Here is a 10,239-nt window from a genome sequence, read left to right as displayed (position 1 = left end):
ACAGCCTTTTACCAGCTGAAAAACATATCCAGACTGAAGGACTGCGTGCTTCAAGCAGACCAAGAGAAGCTTATCCATGCTTTTATCTCCAGCAGACTAGATTACTGTAACGGTCTTCTGACTGGACTCTCTCAAAAGAACATGAGACAATTGCAGCTCATTCAGAATGCTGCAGCTCGAGTTCTGACCAAAACAAAGAGATCAGAACATATTACTCCAGTACTTAAGGATTTACACTGGCTCCCAGTCAGCTGTAGAACAGATTTTAAAGTTCTGCTACTCGTCTATAAATCACTAAATGGTTTGGGTCCTGAACATATCCAAGAAATGCTGATTGAGTACAAACCTAGCAGGGCTCTGAGATCTACAGACTTGGGCCAACTAGTGGAATCCAGAGTTTGAAGCAAACATGGTGTAGCTGCATTTAGCTATTATGCTGCACACAGATGGAATAGGCTACCAACAGAAGTGAAGTCAGCCCAGAGTGTAAATGCTTTTCAATTCAGGTTAAAAACTTTGCTTTTTTCTTATACCTTTAATTAGGGACTTTTAAACAGCTTTAATTAAGTGTTTTTTATTATTATTATTTTAAACTTCCTTATGTTAAATGTTTTAAAGTTTGTTGAATAATGTTTTAAGATTGTCATTGTATGTTCCTTTTAGTAAATTTTGTAACCTATTTTCATTTATTTTTCTTCCTCTGAATGTTAATTCCTGTTTCTTGATGCTTATGTGTTGTCTTTCCATGTGTAAAACACATTGAGTTGCCTTGTGTATGAAATGTGCTATACAAATAAACTTCCCAGTCAGCAAATTTGGTGTTTGGCCCACATACCGCGATGAATTACGGTCCTTTGGTGGCCCACATCCGGCATCCACCATGTGGGCCACATGTGGGCCTTATGTGACCCCACATATAAGCCCAATTTTATAACCACAGCTGGCCCCTATGCTGGGCCACATCCGGCATCCACCATGTGGGCCAAGTGCAAGTGCTTTATGTGGCCCACCACTGGGCCACACCACATTTGCTGACTGGGTTCTATAACCATAGCTGGCCCTACTCGGGCCCTACACTGGGCCAGACAACTTTCACGTCAAAAAACAAACGAACAAACAAAAGACTCAACAACAATGTCAGTATTATTAAAATATGTTTATTTTCTTGATAGGACATATTGAAACACATCTTGAAATAGAACATTTGGTTTCTAGCTTCAGCTGGTTACAAGAAATACAACTTTTAAGTAGTGTTGTTCCGATACCGATACTGGTATCGTCAGAGACGCCGATACTACATTAAAATAGTGGTATCGGTATCGGTGAGTACTCACAAGTAACATGCCGATACCATTAATTCCAACGCTAATATAGGATTTTGGATGCGGCATCTTATGTCTTGCTCGTGCACGACATTCACTGATATGTGACATGTTCACTGCATGCCAAGCTAAGATATCCTATTGGCCCTTGAATGCTTTGAACCAATGGCAGGACAGTTTTTTTCATGTTGAGGAAAAAAAACAAACACCTATGTATCGGTATAGTATCGGTATCGGCCGATACTGCAAAGCTGGGTATCGGGATCGGTATCGGGGGCCAAAAAAACAGTATCGGAACAACATTACTTTTAAGGGGCAGCCATTTTGTCATTTGCTGGCCACTAAAAATGACATCACAGTTGTTCAGGCCTAAGGTAACGACCAATCACAGCTCACCTGTATTCCGGGAACAACCAATCATAGTTTACCTGTTTTCTGAAGTTGAGCTGTGACTGCTGAGAAACTGTGATGTCATTTTCAGTCAACAGCAAGTGACAAAATGGCCAGTGCAGAAATTGATAATGATGGATGGATTTTGTTGCTTACACAAACACAATTAATCAAAATACCATGTCGACTAGTGGGGGCATATACAACATATTGTAAATATTTTTGGGGGTTGACACATTCAATCACATTCACTTATTTAGCATTCACAATGCAAAATTTTCTTTGACCAGAGGCAAGGTGGTCAAACACCATAAACCTGGATAGGTAGGTCCTACGTCTTAAAAAAAAAAAAAAAAAAAAAAAAAAGTTGCTTTAAATTTTGAAGTATTGAAGTGTTATGCAGAATGTGTTTATTGCTTTATTATAATGGCATGGAACATTTAGAAAAAATGTAACTTAAAAGTACTTAATTTAAAACAATCATTTAGTTTGTTAAGATTAGCAGTCGAACCATTTTGTATATTATAACTGGCCAAAATAACTACTTTAGTTCTAGAAACCCAAAACATGTTTTTAAATCAATAGAGGCATGTAAAATGCATGCAACAATACAATCTTTTTATTTTTATTGAACATACTGTATCCTATTTTCAGGGGGGAAAAAAATAATCCAAGCCATGGCCCAACTGGCTTATAGTGAAGTGTTTACATTCCTTAGTAATTGGCATGGAAAAACATTTAAAAAATGTGCCTTACAAATTGGTATCGTCCTCTTTTTGATGCCGTGTTTCAGGTGCTCCCCAGCATGTTTGCAAGCTTTCCGTTTACCTTTCGAGTTCAACAGTGCTGATTCGAAAACAAAAAAGAATGTGCGAAGACTTATGATGATTTGGTTCTAAAACAGTGACCTTTGAAAAACTTACCAACTACGAATGCAGTATTTCCCTTTCTTCCGGTTGGTCCCCAAGCACCGCAAAAAGGGTTGCCTGAAACAAACAGAAGACCCTGTTCAACATTTTTTTTTCACAATGTGATTATTGTGTTCTTTGGTAATCACAGTAGTTATTATTACTCACAAGTTAAATTAACGATGGGTCTGGGTGCGCTGTTGTAGAGCTGTAATTGTGTTTGTAGTCTTGAAAAAGTGAGTTGTGCACCTAAACAATATCAACAACCGCATCTAAGTTTTAAACTTACTGTACAAGTCAGCAATATGTGTTACCGCAATAACATAATCACAATCATGTAGTACAGTGTGCAGAATCATTTACCTGTCTTGCTCTCCTCCTCAGAATGGATTTTGTGGACAGAACATTTTGAAGAAACGTTCAGAGTCTGAAACCTGAGCACAACCGATACTCTATTAATTAGTATGTTTGGATGTGGTGGACGGTAGTTCACTTCAGATTCTTAGAATTTAATACTTTGAGTGTTTGTTCACCTGTTTCCAAGGAGTTCCACCAAGCTCTGGCAAAGGTACACCATGCTTTCTAAGTTTGAATAAGTAGAATAAGTTTGAATAAATAATTTTTAATTAGCCATCTGGTTTCGAAGGCGGTGACACCACCTGTACTCCATGTGACTCGTCAAAACAGCACAAGTAAAGCCTGGTTCACACGGCAAGATTTTAAAACTGTCGGCCGATTTCCAATCTTTGACAGACACCACACGTGAAGAGAAAAAAATCACGGGAGTTCCAGTTTTAAACGTACCATGCGTGGTGTGTGGCCACACTGCAGAATCAACACACTCCACACGAGCCGAGTTCATTCAAGAATGTGACGGGAAGTCTCGCAAAACCTCTCGAGATTAAACGTGGTTTCCGAGTTGTCAACATGAGTCGATCCTGGTTTTCAGCCGAAAAAGCGGCATAAAAAGAAAAGGTGTTGTTTAAAGGAGTGTAAATGGGCACTGGCGAGACATCGCTTGCCCTCGGCTCGGTGCTGGCGGCGCGCGTTGGCGTCCCACCCGGAGACCACGTGTGCGTGGATAAAATAATAATAATAATAATAATAATTAATTTAAAAAATATCAAATAAAAAGAGTGTAATAGCGCCAGCACGGACTTTTTGCTGCGGCATGACTGTTTTGATTTTGGATTCCCCACCGGCTTCCTCGCTGGTTCGCTTTCTGATTGGCTGCACGTCACTGTCAATCTGCTGCGCGGAGCGAAATCGGGCCAAAAAATCCAACATGTTGGATATGCCCGATTTCAAGTCGGGGGTCCTTCCGAGCGCAGATATCGGGAGGCGCCTTGTGTGGTGACAATACACATGGCAGGATTATCTGTAAAGATTATCGCTTGCGTCTTGGCGCGTCCTTACGATTGTCGGGAGGGGAAATTCGGGGCTAAAATCGGGCCAATTCTCCTGCCGTGTGGACCAGGCTTAACCTGTACATCAACAGACAACAAATGATATTAAAAGCAAGCAACAAAGTACAACATTAACACCTTTGTTTTATTACAGTGTGAAAAAAATGTGAAGTTCATTATAGGCTCAATAATTAGTAATTACTAAAAAAAATACTTTTATTTGCCTCACCAAATAAATATCCTACAGCATGACTCGACTTGATTTTGTGATGAAATAAGTTATATACAGAAATTAAACAAATTACAGATAAACCTTACATTACTATACAAGTGGACTTAATTTACTTTAAAAACTAAACCTAAAATAAAACGCTATTCAATGTTCTATCTTCAACTGTTAAAACAGCCTGTTAAAAACGACTGAAATAAGATACATTCTTCATGTAAACGTTTCAGTGTAGTTCGTTAGCTTACTAGCATATTAGCAATATAGCACACACATAGGCTTGCAGTAACTCTCATTGCTAATAGGCCGTCAGAATTAGCTTAGCTTATCTTAGCTTAGCTTCAACGTTTAGGACGATTCGAAACAATTTCTTCAATAAAACCACCTCTAAAGACCACATATGCTTAGCGACCCAACTGACAATGGACATGGTGATACACATTTGTTTTATTTAATCTAACTTTTACCGACCTGAAACACAGAACGCCGACAAGTTTGGATTCCCGCTCATAGCACAGCTGTCGGCAATTTGAAATTCTTCTTCTTCTACGCTGTGTATGCGTGTGTCAGTCTGGTTAGTAGCATGTCCCGCCATCTAGTGGCATACTGTGGAACAGCGATCCAATAACCGTAGAATGTACAGTAGATATTTAAATCAACTAGATGAAATTCAAATTGTATGAGATATATAATAGATTTTTAAAACATAACCTGGGAAATTTGTATAATGCATAAGTCATTCCGCTTTTTTTATTTTTATTTTTTTTTTAAATATAATAATTATGCAAACAATGTACATATCACACAGCACTATAAAAAATACATAATTCAAGCTCTGCATATTTTACAATACAAGCTGAATATTATCTCAGAACAATGTAATATTTGGTACTAGTGATAATTTGGTACCTTTTTAATATGATTATACTCGCAGTCGCGTCAATAAAATAGCTTCAATACAATATTGCCCCCTAAAAGCTTTACCTCTGAATCAGATTTCCACTAAATGTAAATAATTATCTCTTTCATATGAAATATTCATAGTTGTTTTTATTTTAGAATTGTTAGACTTAAAGTTTATGTGTTGGAGGTTGAAACAAAACTGGTCAGATATAATGAGATTTTCTCTGATCAGCCAGTGAGTGCACCTAACTAAATATTATGGCATTAAAACTACCGTAAAATTTAGATAACCACACACACACACACACCCCCACCCACACACACACACACACACACACACACACACCCACACACACCCACACACACACACATCCACACACATACACACACCAATGTCTGTGAAGTCAAGTCAGTAGTTGTGTCAATATGAAGCCATAAAATGTCAAATGTAAAACATAGGAAAATTAAATACTTACCCTTGAATCGCTACAAAGAAATGGTGAAGGCACGTTCGAAGAACTTCTCTCTGGAAGCTTCATGAAAGTTCATTCACAGAATTCACACACAAACTTTGATTGTTTGACCAGAAACATATTGAAATGTGTGTAATGATGTATTAAAATTCTTCTTAACATCTGTTCCGCAAATAAGTATGTGTAAAAAATGTGTGTAGAAAAAAAAATTATGAAACTGCATTTAAGAGTGGGACTAGACTGGCTATACATATGTGGCCCAGAGTTGTAAATTGATATCTAGGCCAAATGCGTCAAACAGCAACTGGCCCACATCCTGTTTGCCAGAGTCAAGCCAGTGCCACCTTTGCCGCTCCTGGGCCATGTTCGGCCCACATGCCTTATGCCAGAGCCGACTGAATGCCACCTGTGCCGGACTTATGCCGGGTGTGGGCCACATGTCTTTGCTGACTGGGTTGCCTTGCCTTGCCTTGCCTAGCACAGACCCTTGTTGTATGAGTAATCTTCAAGTGTTTTGATTATATATTTTTAAACTGCAAATACTGATATCTATTTAAATGGCGGTGTTAATTAAATACCAAATTTTAATTTGTTGCAAACCAAAGCTAAGTATGAGTTACAACTACATCAATTATAAGTATACCATTAAGTCAAATGTATTTGTGTAGCCATTAATCAAAAGACTCTCAAGGGGCTTTAGGAATTTGACGCTGAGTTGACAAAGATGAGTAAAATCAACTGATCTAAACCTCTAACCGAACAAGGAAAACCACAAAACCTCATATACAAAATTGTCCACATTTATTTTTGTTGTCAATGCATGCTAAGTGAGTTCATACTACATCAGTTCTAAGTGTAAAGTTAAGTCAAATTTATTTGTACAACAGTTAAGTCAAATTAATTTGTACACTTCATCATAAAAAAAGACTCAAAGGACTTCATATGACTGCAGTTGTTAAAGATGGGCGACAACCCCTGATCTACAGCCCCCAAACAGTAAAGAAAACAATTCAAAACCTCATTTGATAGAAAAACAAGAAACCTTGAAAAGGAACTACAGATGGAGGGATCCACCTTACAGACATATATGATTGCAATGGATGTTGAGCAAACAACATTGAATAGGTAATAGGGTGTGGTACAGTGTTTGTTAAAACAGCAGTCACTTTAATCCAATGATTTGTCACAGGTAGACTCCTCATGAAAATGGTTCATACTCAGGCTCGGTCAATCGATGTAGAATCCTCCATAGCATCACATTTGAGGAAGTGGTCCATCTCAGATTTTGTCCCAGTCAGTCGGTACAGAATCCACCCAGAAACAGCTCGACAGTCGATCACCACCTAACCTCCACTCCACGCAGGAGGCCGGGGAGCGAGAGAGAGAGAGAGAGAGAGAGAGAGACACACACACACACACACGCCTACACTTACGCACACACACCCCACATACAACAACGGCAGCAAACGGGCCCACGTGTAGTTTAGCAAAATATGAGTGTGAAGTGGGAGGGAGAAAGGGATTTGGGGGGGGCAGAGACACAGAGAGACAGCAAGAGGGGGGGGGGGGGGGGGGGGGGGGAGGGGGGCATCAGTAAGAGTGTGTAGTTTAATTAAATACGAAAAAATATCAATTCAGTGCATTACAGTACTTTGACGTGATTGACATGAATTTAAAACTATGAAGAGAGAAGGGGGGAAAAATCACATCAATCGTTCGGGAAGTAAGTTTCTTTAAGATGGTGCAAGTTATTTTTCTGTGTCATTCATTTACTTGTAAACGCACATAAAAATCCCTTCACAATTGATTGTACATCATAATTTGTTGTATTTAACGTACACATGATCAATTAGTGTGCCTTTTTCTGTTGTGTGTTGAGTGACAAGCTGAGTGTATACTTTGTCTGTTACCAATTTGCGGATTGTGGATGATTTCAGAAGGTCTTCATTAAAATCTCCCATGATCACAATTGTGTTACTGAAAGAATCGAGCCCATAAAGTAACTTGCCCAGATTTTCTTTAAATAAGAACTTGGGATATGATTGTAGTCGATAAATGATTGCCACCAATAAGTTGTATGTAACACATTGGTAAGCCAAACACTCCAAATTGACATTTGGTTAGGGCTGGGTATCTTTGTGAACCTGGCGATACGATATGTACCTCGATACATAGGTCACGGTACGATACGTACCTCGATACGATTCGATACAAACTAGCGCGTACCCGCTACTCACACACACAGACAGACCTCACTTGCCACGGTGTCTCCTCCTCATCCTCGTCCTCCTCCTCGCGCACACAACATACCAATTGGAGTTCACGACACTACTTTCCAATAACATTTTGTGCCACACTGCCATTATTCCTCACCGCTGATGTGAAGAGCATCGATCCGGGTTAGTAAGACGTTAGCTTTCGCCTAATGTGGCCAAGTGCCCTCATGTGCACCGTCTTTCAGGCTCTCGTATCAAAAAGAGGAACTGAGCTGCGAGCGAGTGGTCTGGCCAAGGTGGCAGCCCCGAACCACCTTTTTGTCGGATAAATGTTTGGCGAGCCTCCCTTGTTCTGCTCTGGAGGTACCCTGTCTTGAAAAAGTGATTTTTGAAAATGTAGCGTCCGCTAGCTTGACTGCTCAAGAATGAATTGTGGCACATTACGTCACCGCAGCAACACGAATCTGATTCCAGAAGATAGCGGCTTCTGTAATCATATTACAACCAGAACATTGCAACGTTCATTGATTTCCGTAACAAAATATGGACAATCGGTAACTGTCGGCAACTGTAATAACTTTCCTCATTGAGGCGCTCCCCTTCTCATGTGAGTCCCTTGCTGCGCGGCCCACACGAACGTCAGGGAGGAGTATCGATACTCACAGCTACAATATCGATACTGTACCGTTTTTATTAATATCGATACATATCTATGTATCGATATTTTGAACACATTTGGTAGTTTGAGAATGTGATATTCTGTATTGTCTGCAACATACATGCCAACACCACCATGTTGTTGGTGTTGCAAAGCAACCAAAACGGGGTTGTTGCCATTGTATGCCAAACTGCGTGATGCGCTATGAAAACTGTAACCATCAATTTTCACGGTTTCCAATGAAAAAGCAGCAGGTAGCCATGTTTATGTAACAGCAATACAGTTAAGCTGCAAATGCTGTGTGCACAATACTAAATCTGCAACATGACAAGGCAAATTTTGCACATTCATCATAAATAGAAAAAGTATATGTGTTGACATTGGGTTTTGTCATGTTTTCAACCAGGAATTTGGGCGTACTCTTAATTGCATCCTTAATGTTATCCTTGCAATAGAGAGCTTTATCTTCAAAATCTTGAATTACCAACCCGGACAAACTGGTAACATGACTTGAGCCACTTATGCCTGTTCTGCAGAAAATACTTTTTTGAGGGACACTACAACTTTGTCAACTGTAATTCCTTTATGTACTTTATTGTGCAAGCCCAGACAAGTTTAAGAGGAAATTGTCGGCACAAACGACCTTGTTTTGTGATCCGTTCTTCCTCTGGTTCAATAGCAGTGGAACCCATTGAAACAAATGTATTGGAACCTGCAGATTGTTTCCTACTCTGTGCACCAATTTGATCATCATCAAATTTGACATACACTTTTTGGGGAAACCTTTTATTCAGAGAAGTAACAATATGTGTTGCAGTTCCACATACGCCATTAACCCTGACCGTCAGTAACGTCCACGTTCTTACATAACATTACACGTACATCTTTTCCCAACAATAACTTTTCTGCCAAACGTGTCATTAGCGTTAGTGTGATGTCGACTTTTTAACTCAAGTTTCCCAGTTTTTTTTTTTTTATTAGGTACAAAATCCTGAGCACCTATCTCGATATATTCAGGACAAGTTTTGATTAGCTCCTGAATGTTGTATTCGTTTACTTGTTTGTTTGTAGGAAATATGTCCAACGCTGCGCTTTCTTCGCCAGTTTCACAACGTTTCAGTGCTTCAATGTCAGTTTTTAACATTGGGGTGCCTTTGGAACGAGTTCTTACTCTGTTCAGCAACTCGGCAAACACATGGTCTTTCTGCCTGACGATGTCTGTCAGTTCCACAACTCTAAATCGATCAAACCACAAGTTAAAACCGACATCATCTACATACAGAGGTTTTCCTTTTACTGGAGGTAGTTGGAATAAATCTCCAACAGCAAATACACTTACTTTACCAAATGGGTAAATGTCACCAGTGTGTTTAATTTGTCTTAATCTGCCATGAATGTACGATAACATTTTGTGATCAACCATTGATATTTCATCAATTATGAGCAGCTGTAAATCACTGTAGTTGGCGTGTAAGGAATTGAGCTTTTCTTCACCCATTTGTGTGTACGGTAAGCGACAATCTTTGCTGATGCTAAATGTGTGATGAATAGTTGATGCATGCAAATTGTGTGCAGCAATTCCTGTTGGAGCAGTTATCAAAACACAAATGCGGCAGAGTGTTGACAACAATGTTGTTGCTTCATACTGAATAGCTTTTATTAGGTGGCTTTTTCCTGTCTCGGCACCACCTGTAATGAATACATGTAATGGATCAGATTTTTCCGTACAACCTTTTC

The 10,239-nt window shown here is 39.4% G+C and overlaps 1 long non-coding RNA gene across 1 annotated transcript; it reads right to left on the bottom strand.

Moving 5' to 3' along the window:
- Positions 1-1,232: 1,232 nt before the first annotated feature.
- LOC144030855 (uncharacterized) lies at positions 1,233-4,787 on the bottom strand. Its single transcript, XR_013287375.1, has 6 exons — positions 4,724-4,787; positions 3,154-3,202; positions 2,984-3,054; positions 2,789-2,869; positions 2,636-2,698; positions 1,233-2,558 (listed from the first exon to the last, which is right to left on the bottom strand). It is a non-coding gene; the product is annotated as an uncharacterized LOC144030855 (long non-coding RNA).
- Between the last annotated feature and the right edge of the window lie 5,452 nt (positions 4,788-10,239).

This window comes from Festucalex cinctus, chromosome 11, assembly GCF_051991245.1.
Source record: "Festucalex cinctus isolate MCC-2025b chromosome 11, RoL_Fcin_1.0, whole genome shotgun sequence".
In the NCBI taxonomy this organism is placed as follows: Eukaryota; Metazoa; Chordata; class Actinopteri; order Syngnathiformes; family Syngnathidae; genus Festucalex; species Festucalex cinctus.
The sequence above is the reverse complement of the archived record's forward strand: the minus strand, read 5'-3'. Positions and strand labels throughout refer to the sequence as shown.